This window comes from Mirounga angustirostris, unplaced genomic scaffold (genome assembly GCF_029215605.1).
Source record: "Mirounga angustirostris isolate CCGP_5_RB_7025 unplaced genomic scaffold, mMirAng1.0.hap1 SCAF_13, whole genome shotgun sequence".
NCBI lineage: Eukaryota > Metazoa > Chordata > Mammalia > Carnivora > Phocidae > Mirounga > Mirounga angustirostris.
Window position 1 is genome coordinate 13,266,560 of NW_026991721.1, and position 8,630 is coordinate 13,275,189.

Here is an 8,630-nt window from a genome sequence, read left to right on the forward strand (position 1 = left end):
AATTGATACAATTTAAATTGAAAGGAAGATTTATTTTGTTTCCTGAGATTAAGAATTCCTCATATCAGTGAGATCATATGATACATGTCTTTCTCTGATTGACTTATTTCACTCAGCATAATACTGAGGGTTGCTGGAGTGGTGGGGGTGGGAGGGATGGGGTGGCTGGGTGATAGATATTGGGGAGGGTATGTGCTATGGTGAGTGCTGTGAATTGTGTAAGACTGTTGAATCACAGACCTGTACCTCTGAAACAAATAATTCATTATATGTTAAAAAAAAAAAGATGACAGTAGGAAGGGAAAAATGAAGGGGGGGAATCGGAGGGGGAGATGAATGGTGAGAGACTATGGACTCTGAGAAACAAACTGAGGGTTCTAGAAGGGAGGGGGGCAGGGTGATGGGTTAGCCTGGTGATGGGTATTAAAGAGGGCATGTACTGAATGGAGCGCTGGGTGTTATACACAAACAATGAGGAACACTACATCAAAAACTAATGATGTAATGTATGGTGATTAACATAACAATAAAAAAACTAATGATGTAATGTATGGTGATTAACATAACGTAATAAAATTTTAAAAAAAGAAAGGAGGATTTACTAACTTAATAATATGTTCAATAAAAAAACAAAGTAATATTTACATAGAATTCTATTTGTAATAATTGGATCTCTGTGCATCTGTGAAATGAACACAATTTTAATACTGGCCATTGCTGAGTAGCTGGATGTTAAGTAATCTTATATCTTTCCCATAAACTTAATTAATTGCATGTGTTGTTTGCACTGTCATCACTAAGAATTAATCCATTCATGAAAAACATAACAAGAGGTTTTCAAGAGTATTCTTTTTATTTTAGGTCATTGTCAAGAAGGGAACATAAAGGCATTTTTTTTCTGTTTCCAGGAGGAGAGAGCAATGGTGGTAAAAGGTTTTTCATTTAAATCTTCTTCCCGATTTTTATGTTTTCCTTTAGTGTATAAAATGGGCTAAGTGTACCTCAATATATCATAAGAATTAAATAACATATTTAAAAGATGCAATTTTCAGCAAGTTATTAGTCTTTCATTACTGATTGAAGAGTTTTAAGACAAATCAAATATTTCATTATCTATTGAATATTTTACTTTACAATCTCATATAATTTATTTGTTGTTCATAGAGTATATCATTTATCAGCACCTCTCCATCACTGTCCAAATCCCTTCGCATCGCAATGTATTTTATTGAAATTGTATTAAATATATTCCTATCTGTAAAGCTTAAACCTTTTCACGTTATACAAAATTGAATTCACTACCCAGCTTTTATATATGTGTAAAAATAATAGATATTTATTTTTTTCTTCTTTATCTTTTCTTTTAAAGATTTTAATTTAATAGCCTTTACACATGATCAGGAAACCAGGATTTTTGTTTTTGTTTTTGTTTATGTTTTATTTTCATTTTAAAAAATGGTAAAGATGAGAGAGGGTTTAAGATAAGAACTGGAATTCAGAAGAAGACAGACCTAGTTCACATCTCTATACTATCATTTACTTGTTAGCTGTGTGACTGTAGATTACTAGTCTTGTTTACACTCAGTGTCTTCATCTCTTTAACATAGCTTTAATATATATATATATTATAAAGACATAGATATTTTTATAATCAGGCATATATCTATTTTCCTGAGGATGATAATGGAGTTTCTAAGATCATTCAGAGCCACCTAACTCCCTCTCAGGAACTAAACTCTGGTGCTGAAAGAAAACATGGCATCAGTCATGGCATCCTGTCATGAAATGGTGTCTCCAGGATCGATCCTTATCCACTTTAGAGCCTGCTCACCCAGTCATTCAGATTCTAGTTGTACCTCGTAGCCTCAGGTCCTCTTTGGAGCTCTCTGCCCAGCCACCTTGGGACTTGTTTTTCCTGATGCTTCCTTTACTCCTGGTTGGAGCTGAGCAAAAATTTCTTCACAGCTACCCATGCTGGCCACACCATTCCCAAGTCCAAGCCAGATGTCTGAAAGAGTTCTGATCTTAGTCTCAGACCTCACATTGCCAAGAAATGAGTTTAGATAATTAATCCCAGAGTACCTCATTTTATGTTATCCTGTGTGACCTTATCCTGAAGGCCACAGCTGAAATAAGATGTTGTTGGAGGAGGTCATGGAGAGGATGTGATCACTGGTTGACCTGTGAGCTGGACCCAAGGAATCAGAGGATCCTCACTCCTCCCCTGTGCTTGGAATGTACATTCTGCCCACCAATCCCACAGTTTGAACTGTTCCAAACACATAGCCTTGAGAGATCAATGTGGTGTTGAGACCACCTGGATGGTATACATGACTGAACCCACTTAAGGCCTCCGTATAAACTTTTAAGATTCTGGAGGGCAGAAGTGGAGATCTGCTCATTGTGTGGCTGCCCAAGTTCATTACACCTGCCACCTACCAATCTGGAGTGGTCTGCCTCTTTCTTCCATCTCTCCCTACCCTCTGTGGGGTTTCTGAACCAACATACACTTAACAACAAAGGAACAAATATCCATCTGTTGTGATGAACCCATACACTGTAGTAGACATTTTCTGCTCAGTATTTAAGATGAAACACTTGTTTCTCATTGGCATCAAGCTGTCATTCCACTCTTCCCTATTGACAGCCCACATTGACCAGAGCCCTAATTCACCACTGAGCTGTATGGACAAAAACCTATTTTTAAAGATAGTTTCCACTGCAGTGAATAGAACTATGATTTTGGTTTATAACCCAGCCTGCATTTTCACTGTCAGATGGCTTTTTTGTCTAATTTACCTTCTCCCACTATTCAACCTCACCTTTGGTTTAATGCTTTCCTTAGGCTTTTTGCCACACTTTGTCTATGGGTCATGTTCCAGTAGCCCACCTAACTGTGATCCCACCATCTGTTGCCTTCTGATTCCATCTCTTGCTGTCAGAGGATAGCTTCTCCCAGAAAGTTCAGCTGTTTGCTTACCAGTCAAGAGATTTCAGACTGAACCTATTCTTGGGGAAAGAGTTTATGAGCCAGACTTTAATTTTGGTGATATTTGCAAATTGTTTTTTAATAAGTCACCATACTTGACAATATTTTGCAATAGTCACATATGTATACAGTACCCTTCTAGAGAAGGAAACAAAAAAAAAACTGCAAGAGAAAAAGTTATAGGTATGTAATCTAAATTAAAAACAATCAATAGTAAAATGCTCATGTTTATTTCATAAAAATTTACTCAAGATCTACACTGGAGAAAATATGTGATAAAGAAGCAAGGCATCAAATAAGGGACAATAATTAACGATCAGTCTAGTAGAGGGATAAAACACAGATACAAACAACTACAAGATTAGATAGAAAATTCTAAGAGTTTTAAAAGAAGCACACTTAAGATTCTAGTGAGGCTTAGGATGTGACTTACCATCTATAATTGAAGGGGGTATCAAAAAAATCATATAGGAGTTAAAATTTGAGGAAGTTTTTTTTAGAGAGAGTATAATAAAGCAAGTAAGCTACAATGCACACATATTTACATGGAAATAAAATTAATTGAGAAATGGTCTCAGTAAATTGCATTTATTTTCTTTCACAAAAAGAGGTTTGTGATATTTTAATGGCTTATCCAATATTGAAAATAATCGCAGTAAAATTTAGGATGGGAGAGAAAAGGGGTAAGAATATGGAATATAGAACACTATGCAAAGGGTAAATCTACTCCTGAAATATATATTAAAAATGTCAACTTTAAAATAATAAAGAGATAGACATAATATAAGTAATGTGACAGGACCTGGTTCTTATGTTAGGCTTGGACCCTAATCTGTAGTTGAGACATCATTACCCACGGATTTGGGGAACGTCCATATTAAACTGACTTTCTCAATAATTAGAACCAAAGGACAAAGAACAGACACTGTTGAAAAGTTGTCAGGCTCAGTTTCATTTTTCCTTAAGAAAACAATTTTTGACTGATCATTTTCCTAAAGGCATTTTTGACATCTTTGTTTCTTAGACTGTAAATTAGGGGATTCAACATAGGTATAATCAATGTGTAGAACACAGAGGTCACTTTGTCAGTATCCGTGAATGACCAGTGCTGGGGCGCAAATAAATAAAAATGAGGGTACTATGGTAGATTGTGACTACGGTCAGATGGGAGGCACAAGTGGAAAACCCTTTTCTTCTTCCTTCAGCAGAACTTGTTTTAAGAATAGCTGCTATGATGCAGACATTAGAGAGAGAAGGACTGTTAGAAGACAGATAGCTTCCACCAAGCGAAGATTACCAGAATAATGTCATGCATGTAAGTATCAGTGCAGGACAAAGAGAAAAGCGGGGAGATATCACAGAAGAAATGGTTAATCTCTTTGGAGCAGAAAGACAGATGGAAGGTATTAGTAGTGTGAATAATTGAGCTCATGGTACCTCCCAAAAATGCTCCAATGGCAAGCTGGCAGCAAACCCTTTTGGACATAATAACCTTACAAAGCAGTGGGTTGCAGATTGCTATGTATTGGTCATAAACCATGGCAGCCAAGAGGAAAGATTCCGTGTCAACCAAAGAGCAGAAAAAATATAACTGCAGCACAGCCCTTGTAAGAAATTGTCTTTTTATCGGAAACCAAGTCCACAAGTAATTTGGGGGCAATGACAGAAGAGTAGCATACATTTATGAATGACAAAAGCAGAGGAAAAAGTACATCGGGGTGTTCAAGTGGGAACATGTTGTGATTAATAACATCATCCCAAGGTTCCCCATGAGGGTAACAGAGTAGATAAAAAGAAACACAGCCAAAAGAATCCTCCAAAGTTCTGGATGGTCACTAAATACCAAGAGAAAGAACTCTGTCTTCACAGTATGGTTCTCGAACTTCATTATCTGAAGTGCCCCTGGACTTCTGAAGTTGTGGCACAGTAATGATGGCAATATTAATAACAACCTCAGCATTCACTAAAATGTAAGAAATAAAACAGTGAAAATAAATACACGAGGAATTCTAAATCCACTAGGACATCCTGGTAACACCTAGGCACATCTACAGCTGTTGTAGTATTATGCATTTCAAATTTTCAGATTTTCAATTTTTTAAAAGATTTTATTTATTTGAGAGAAAGAGAGAGATTGTGAGAGAGAAAATGAGCAGCAGGAAGAGGCAAAGGGAGAGGGAAAAGCAGGCTCCCCATTGGGCAGGGAACTCAATGCAGGGCTCAGTCCTAGGACCCTGGGGATCATGACCTGAACCAAAGGCAGATGCTCAACTGACTGAGTCACCCAGGAGCCCCAGATTTTCAAATTTTTATTAAATTGACAATGTATCGCTTCTATTACTTAAAGCTATTGTTTTCCATATTTAGGAGCACCACCATCAAATCAGTTGTTGAACCCCACTTTCTTCAACTTCCTCATCTTCCTCCAATGTCAAGTAATAGTGGTTAACCACATGGTTATATAACAAACTGAAGAAATAGCCTCTGTCCCCGTTTGTGTTGTTTTTATTTTCACAACAGACAGCATTGCTGTTTCAGGTGAAGCCCCGTATAGGTAGAGGAGCAGAAGTTCTATGTTTCTCACCTTGAGATGTGGCTTCACCTCTGAGGAACAAAAGAATTCCTAAGAGTTATTTGAAATCCACTGATCAGATAGAAAGAAGAAAGGTTCTGCGTTAGTTATAAAAGTCACTGAATCCCAGCTCTGTCGCTCAGAAGTGGTGAGATCTTGGTCAAGCCAATGAACCACAGAGTTTCAGTCCATCATCTATGAGAGTGATAGTACCTTTCCCATCAAACTGTAAGTGTTAAATGAATGTCCTTCTACAGATTCAACCATCTCACCATCTTGTTCCTTTGTGGTTCTAAAACTGGCAGCATAGCAATTCTGAATCAATCCAGACATCTGTTTTATTTTTCTGGAATGCAATCTATGGAATACAACTAGAGAAATCCTCATGCCCGTAAATGTGTTAAATTCAATCCAGGCACTGAGAGGATGATATCCAGGAATGTTTCCATGCCCTCTGTAGTGAAAAATTGTAAAAGATGTTGGAAAAAACCTCACCTACCCAGTTCTCTACCTTCAGTTTCATCATCCTTGCTCTAGTTTAGAAATCTGTTGGACAACCAATAGCAACACTAGTGGTACTTGCCTACAGATATGCACATTTTGTCCAGTGTAAAGACAATCGATTTCCCTCCCTCCTGTGGAAAAAGCCAGTTTTCTATCTATTTTTATATTTATTTGTGAATTCCTGATCTATAATTCTTTGCATTATCTTCTGTAATAGTTGGAACAGTTGAATGAATGAATGAATGAATGAATGAATGAATGAATGAATGAAAATCACTGACATGGTTTCATCTTATATTTGTATAAAAGTTAGACATATATATGTGTATATATGATTGAATAAATTGTTCTTTACTATTGCATATCACACACAACTATTTTCCTCCTTTAATCACTATTGTAAACCTTCATAATTCTTAGGTCTCATCCTATGACCTTCTCACTGCCAGAAAATGATTTCTGTCTTGTAGACAAAAATATCGGATAGTAAATAAATATGTGCTCACCTTTCTCATCAAGTCATCATATAAGCATTTGGGTTCATCAATGACCTCCTCTCTCCCTTCCTTTCCATGCTTCTCCTCTATGAGGTTAATCCCTTCAATTGTGCACCCAATTCTGACTACCTGCACAAATTAATATATTTATACTATTACTACTAATGTTTCCTTCATAAACTTGCAGCACATACTATTGAAGTCAATCTCATCTTTAAAAATATTACTCTGTATCTATTTCCATTTATTTTCTTTTATTTTATTCCAATATTTTCTTACAGACATCTACACTAGTTTCCACTTTCTCACTTCAGCCCACTGAGATAGGATTTTTATCCCAACAGCTTAAAACCCTTTTTGCTTCAATCCCAAACTACACCCTAACTGTCAAATCCAAGGATTTTCGATAGGTAATGAACTTTATTTCTCTACTCCATGTGAGAGCTTTGACCTCTCCCTTCTTTTTAAAACCCCTTCTCTTTTGGCTTCTACATACCTCTCTTGATTTCAGTACTCATCTCAATATGCCCCTACTCAGCCTCCTTCATACATGGTGGCACTTTCTTAGGGCTTCATTCTCAACCTACTTCTCTCCTCACTATGTACACTCTCCCTACATTATTCTGTGCCTTTTCTTACAATACCAAGTATACAGTGATAATTTCCACGTACCCATTCCAAAAGCACCTGTCCAACTCAAAGTGAGCTATCAAATAGGCATGTGTACATTTCAGCATGCTTAAAACAAAATTTAATTAATGTCACTTCCTACAACTTATGCCTATCCTATGATCCCTGTCTTGGTATACATCTCCACCACCTCCATTGCTCGTCCAAATAAGAAACCTCCTTTAGCTCAAAACTAAACAGAACCATTGATTCAATCTGTGAAATGTGGCAAATATCGAATGTCTCCTTGTCATCACTGATATTCCATTATTTAATGTCACTCCTCATTTTCCTCAACTTGAACCTCTTAATTAGCCTCATTCTCTCCAGTCAATTCCCATCCTACTTCCAAACATGATCCAAAATGTATCCATAAACCACTGTAAGAGTTACCTGTATAAAATAGATTTTGAATTGTGTTGCCTTCTTCTTAAACCCTGAAATTGTTCCCTGTTCCCTACAAGCTCAGCATTTAAATATACTCAGTTTTCACATATATTCCCATTTTTATCTCCTATACTCCATCTCACTCAAACACTTTGCCTTAAAAAAAGTGTTAATTGGAGAAAGAAGCATCTCAGATCTACTAGTCAACTCTTTGAAACACTCCTTTCCTGAAATATATATGGCATCCTCCTTAGAAAATATCAACTGTCATTGAGTGACAGCCCATCTGTTCCTGTCTATGAATATAGAGCAAGATTGTCGATCGACCTAAAAGTGGAACAATGGCCACTGCTATGAAGGCAAATGAAAAAAAATTATACCAGTGGCTAGAAAGGCAAAGGTGGATGAAAATGCCTCTTTTTTGTGTCATTCACTCTTTTGGAAATTATGAAAAACAACTATCAAAAGGTAGGCATGAAAGAAAGAGGCTCCTCTTTAGGGACAATGTTTAAATAAGCTTGGGGTCTGAGCCATGGAGAACAACCACTCCTTTGCTGAAGTTATTTTCTACCAAATCCTTTATTTCTAATCACAGAAGTAGAGGTACTGAAGAAATCCATTTATATAGAGAATATTTACTTGTAATAATCTTTCAAGGATGTTATATGCTTTAAGACCATAAAAGACTTCCAGGATTGAAAAATGAAATATGAAAGTCAGTGGAACAATAGAGGAGGAAAGGAATACAAGATAAAAAATTAAGAAGAGTCCAAAGAGGAGCCAAATAATCTGTTCTTCTATGCAACTGGCAGGTGAGAACGAAAATGAACTCTAAAAGAATTCAGCAAAATTACCTCTTCCTGTAGTCAGTTCTCTATAGTGAGCCTTAGTTTCTACCTTTGTAAACCATTTTTTCTGTTCTCTCAAAGCCACTCCCTTAACCCTACCCCAGTCCTGTTACCTGTGTATTGATAGCTGTTCGTATCAACACATAACCATAGAATAGACTAAA

General features: G+C 36.6%; 1 pseudogene; it reads right to left on the reverse strand.

Annotated features, from left to right (window-relative positions):
- Positions 1-3,950: 3,950 nt before the first annotated feature.
- LOC123857982 (olfactory receptor 5I1-like) lies at positions 3,951-4,877 on the reverse strand (annotated as a pseudogene).
- Between the last annotated feature and the right edge of the window lie 3,753 nt (positions 4,878-8,630).